Raw genomic sequence first — 5,877 nt, 5'->3', positions numbered from 1 at the left:
GGAGCGGTGTCTGACTAGGGGCGAGACGTGGGCTGATGACGTCATCGTTTCAGAAAATATACGGATTCTCTGTCCACACGAAAACGCAAGGGCGGTGTTTTCAGATTTATCCACTCTGGGACCCGGTTTCAAAAAATATCGGTTTCACTCTCCCAAAACGCTGGATCCGTCTGGACGAAACGCCTATACGATACAAAAATTATGTGTATACAGCTAAACACGTCTCCGTGTGGCCTAAATTCAAGAACCAATCATTTGTTCGTAAAAGGAGGCTTCATTGGTCACGCTGCATGTTTTGAATCACAATGAATCGGCTGATAATACTCGCTTTCCCCCCATAAATCAGAACACGAGACATGTTCGTTTACCATGAAGTGAGTCCGCGAGGAACTCAGAAGAAAGACGTTATCATTCTCGGTAGGTACACGGTCCTTCATTGCATCACATTCAAGACAGCTGAAATTCAAATTCACCACTCAGGTAAAGTGTCATTTCTTTATGGAGCAAGATTAGTCTCAATCATAATTAATGCAAAAGACACGATGCGCACATGCGTAGCCCAATTCACATGCAACCTTATTCACATTCACGTGCATTAAAATATTTTTGTACGCAGTTGTACATCTGTGTTTTGCATTTGTGAAGAGTATTTTATGAATATATATATTCTTATATTGTGCATGTATATTTGTTTTTGTGAACATATATATTTTTTCGTGCACATGAATTGGGTTTCATGCATCGTGTGGGGGGGTGAACAAAGGCCTCCTGTAGCGAATCGATGCGTTTTTGTAAGAAAAATAACCATATTTAAAACGTAATAATCAATTTAATCTAGCTTGCGCTCACTGTTGTACACGGAAGCAGCTCCGAGCGGATGATGTAGGACGTCGGCGTTGCGTATGCGCTGCTCAGAAGTGACGAATGCAGAAGCGCAGGGGAGAGATAAAAACAAAACAAAACAACGGTCACGAATTAGATGTACAAAAAGAGGATTTGTAAAGAAGAATGTCGGAGGATTTCTATATAAGCCAACAGGAGACTGGTTTTCCTTTGCTAAAGTAATGAAACTTTGCTTCCTTTGCTCCTGTAAACAAACGCTGGTTTTCACGAGACTCACCAGCGCATGCGCAACGCCGACATCTTAAGTCATCCTCCCGGAGCTGCTTCCGTGTTGGCGCAAGCTAGATTAAAGTGCTTATTACGTTTTGAATATGGACATTTTTCTTACAAAAACGCATCGATTCGCTACAGGAGGCCTTTGTTCACCCCCTGGAGCCGTGCGATGCACTTTATTTAACTTCTTTTGGACTGATGAACTGCAACACCCGCTGAGTGCCATTAAACAGCTTGGAAGATCAAAGTCAGTTTTTAATATAAATGTGATTGGATTCATCTGAAAGAAGGAAGTCATACACGCCTATGATGGCTTGAGGGTGAGTAAATAATTGGCTAATTTTCATTTTTGGGTGAACTATCTCTTTAATTCTGTGATGTTTTTGCACACAAGTTTTTTTAAAGCTATACACTATGTAACCTCTTTGATTTATATATATATATATATTAAAAAAAATGTTATTAATGAGGGAATCCAAAAATCCATCTTCCAAACCATGTTTTTACCCAACCCAAATGCACTTTGATAAGTCAAAGGAATAATGGAAATTTATGTTTTAGAATTGTCCGGGTGGGTTTGCATTGGAGCAGAGCCGAAGCAGAACCAAAACAATGCTCTTCTGCAAGATATATGTCTATTTGTTAACCGTTCAAGGTCCAGATGTTACACAGTGTTAATTTAAGGTTAAAGATTTGTTTCTCTAACCCCTAAATATGAACAATAATATAGATGTTTTACTTGGCAATCACCCCTAATTATTTGTGAGAATTATTCGTGCCCAGTTAACAACTATTTTCCCTAATGTGACAAAGACAAACTGCCTCTTCTGTCCCCGGCTGTGGAGTTCTGTGGGGATAAAGAACCAAACACTCAAGTTCATTAATCAGATTGTTTACATGGCATCACTCTCTTAATTTTACATGGTGTTGCATACTACATGCTACAATACAACAAAGTGTTTCTCAACAATAAAGCTAGATTCATGATGTGTGTAAATTCCAGATGTCATCCAGACCACAGGAATGGTGTAAATATAACACCAACGTTTCAAGCATTTCCGTTTTGTTAACAAACCCCAGTGTTGATTTATCAAAGAGAAAGTTATAATGAGATTTACCAAAGCAAGCAGATAATCCAGGGAATATATCTTGTGTGTGTCCCGGGGGCAGGCACGTGCACAGGTAGGGCTCAACCAAAATGACACGATCAGACATGATGGATAACTGGCTGCAACTAAATGTGTTTGGAGTGCAACTTCACAAACAGTAATGCAGTGAAATGCGGGAATGTGTAATTGCCTTTGTGTATAAATGTGTCTCAATGTGCATATACAGTATATGGATATACGTGAGAGCTGTTGTCGGACTCAAAATTACCAAATTACTCCCAGTCATTATTTCTTTTACTGTCACTAAGCATTAGTCCATTTTTCCATCTCTACAGCATTACCTTGATTGAAAAATGGTAATGAAGATACATAATGAAGAGAGCTAATATCCTGCGGTCAATAAAACAACCTAATAAAGTCAGTAGACGTCCATCTATGTGCCGCGGCACCAGACAGCTGAAGTTTATCATCAGACAGATGACTGAATTACCTTCTCAAAATAAGGTAAAGGTCTTTTGATGAGAATGGTGACTAGTATCTCAAAAAGGATTATTAGGGATAATTGTTTGTTAGCAAGCATCACTGTTGCCCATACTTGATCAAGGTTGTTATGCTGAAATTTTGTGTGTGAAATGCAGTCATTTCTAAAGGAATCCACGCAACTGGGAATTTCACATGAGGGCGAAAGATTTTCCCATGCAAATTTCACTGTACTGACCAACAGAAAGCTGTTTTGTTTGAAACTCACTTCTGTGTGAGCAATGCTTCATCGCTACAATATTGACAACAGACAATACAACTTTTTGCAAAAACCACCTAGTTGCCACTCAAACCATCCTATAGCAACCACCTATCAATGCCCTATTAACCACAAAGCAGCACCTAACCACCTAACAATACACTAGCAACCACTTGCAGCTCTAGCAACATGCTAAAAAACACTCAGAAACACAGGCTATGCCCAAAAAAAACAACGAAGACCCTGCTGTCTGTTTAAACTAAACACCCTTGCTGGTGAGTTTTGCACAGGTAAACACCACATCATTTTAATTAAAAATCAAGTTAGTGGCATGCTGATAACATTCCTGATTTCATTCCTTTTAAATTTGAATGTGTTTAATTATGTGCAGTGCAGTAGGTCTGTACAGTCAGAAAGATGTGTCTGCACATGGAATATCCTGTGGAGACACCATATGATGCATGTCTTCAATAACAGAACATTTCTAATCGGCTGGAAAGGAACGCTTATGGTTTTTGAATCAAAGCCCCTCTTTTAGTACTCCATCTGTTTCCTCTGGATACGGTTGGTATTGGGTTTCTTGGTTGTAATGCCACATTTGATTTAATCTCGTTTTTCTTTTACTCGCACCCCTCCCTTTATTTCAGGTTGATTTTTTTTTTTTTTTGTCTGTTTAACAACACTTCCCACAGGAAAGAAAAATCACAAATGGGATCTTTAACATCTCAGTTGTTTCTCCTAGACGGCAATGAGATTACATGGACAGCAAATGAAGACTGAACACCTACTCAAAATTCTTCTCCCAAGAACCCAAGAAGAAAGTAATTTGTGAGTTTGAAAAATGTCTCAAACTGTGCTCAGATATTTCAAGATGCCCACATGATTTTCACCCTGAGCTTCACAAAAGTTATTCTGTGTTTTCAGATTTCATTGTCCTTGCCATCATGATGTTTGGTAACATAGCCACATACTGGTCATAAAATACAAATACTGACAAGTCTTCTAACTCTTCGATTATGTGGCATGCCATTGTGATCTTAAGCTCATTCTTTTTCCTTCATGCAAAGTTCAAAAATACCGCAATATTATCTATAATCTATATTGTTTCTTATTTGTAAAAATTTCTAAGACTATTCCAGTTATTTGTGATTAGTGGATGATTTTTTTTTCCCCAATAATGTATTATTAATAATTGTTAATTATTTTATATAATTTACACTATATATATTTATGTAACAATTTTATAATAATTAATTTCATAATTAAATGATTTAGTACATATTTTTATGCACTCACAATAAGCAATATGTGACTGATAACATATTTTAGAGGAGAGAATAACTAGAAAATATTGAAATTTCCATTGTTTCCAGACCTCACAATCAAAATTTTTAAAATTTCATTACATTTTCTCTGTAGAAACACTGTACCAAAATCTGAAATCAGGGATTTCAATATGAATTCATTACTCATCAAATTCCTCCATGACCAAATAATCTGAGCTGCTATCAAACTTCATTTTATATATCTATACTCCTACTGTGTCAACAATTGTCTCACTTGTGTCTTTTTTTATTTCTTCTAAGGAACTTTTCGAGAAACATCTGAGACAATCTTGATACTTGAATGAAACATATGCTAACTGAGAACTCAATTAATTCTCATGAGGTGTAAAACAACCAGCCGATAAGCTCATGTTGAGCGGGTGTCCTCGAGCACTTCATAGTGTCCAGATCCACTTATATGGAGGAGAAATCCAGCTGCACCTCCGAAATATTTGATGGGCTCAGAAGAGCCTGTGATCATGTGACTCTCTGAGTGCTCAAGCTCTGAACTAATAAAGCATGGGTTAAACAAAGACAAGCGCTAACAGATGTGTGTGAGCACTAGGCTCCGGATCAGTCAACAACAGACACGTAAAGCTGCCCGATTCACTTCTTGCGGTAAAACATTTGTCATCCACTCAGAGCCAAGCTTTTGGCAAGTATCTTTATCATTTCTTACCACGTTGCTGCCGCACAAAGAAACACACAACTGAAAACATCATGTAGCTCGCAGGAAGGAAGAATCACAAATGAGATCTTTTCAATATCTCCGTTATTTCTCATAAACGGATATGAGATTACATGAAGATCAAATGGAGACTTTTACTTAAAGGTATAGAAAACAAAAATCATTGCAATCATTTTTATTTCAACTAAGAAATTTTAGCAGAAAGTTGAACTTGGAATAGCATATTAGCATGCTAATCTATCTGCCATATTAAGATGTAGCTGAAACAATAAGAATCCCAGCTAACACAATTACGTAACTGTTACGTAGTGTGTTAGCTGTGATGCTAGTATGCTATTGTGAATTCAAATGAAACATAATTACAGCTGGCACTGCCCTCTAGTGGTGTGAGACTCTCAGTATGACAGGCTCAGAGCTCATTTAGCATGTTTCATAATGAGCAGCTGCTGTCGGTCTGTGTCCGCTGGGAGTAGAGGGGTCACGGATACCTGCTTCCTGCGGTCCCCAGCACATGGCCCTTGCTTTCTGGCACTGGAGTCGCAGACGCCACCGGTTCCATTCAGATCCCCTGGGCCAAATTAGAGGCCATTAATGGAGTTGCTGAGAATGGCATAATAGGGGTTGATAGGCAGCTCCAGCTGATCTGAGACCTGTCCTCTCACAGCTTCCTCTCGTGTCGGAGAGTTTAGCACAGCATGTTGTACAATTCTGTGAAAGACTAACACAACACACCACCTGATAAACACGCTTAATGAGGGAATCGGCAGTGTGTTTTTTGGGATAAAATGTGAAAGAATCCATTGCAACCTCTGAAAATGAGGTTGAATGTTGTTTTGTTTTTGTTTGGTTTTACAAACATTAGTCTCACTTCAGAGTATTGGTGGAGGGGGGGGGGGGGGT

The sequence above is a fragment of the Sinocyclocheilus anshuiensis genome, unplaced genomic scaffold, assembly GCF_001515605.1.
Source record: "Sinocyclocheilus anshuiensis isolate Anshui unplaced genomic scaffold, SAMN03320099.WGS_v1.1 scaffold1744, whole genome shotgun sequence".
Classification (NCBI taxonomy): Eukaryota; Metazoa; Chordata; class Actinopteri; order Cypriniformes; family Cyprinidae; genus Sinocyclocheilus; species Sinocyclocheilus anshuiensis.
This window is presented reverse-complemented; position numbering follows the sequence as displayed.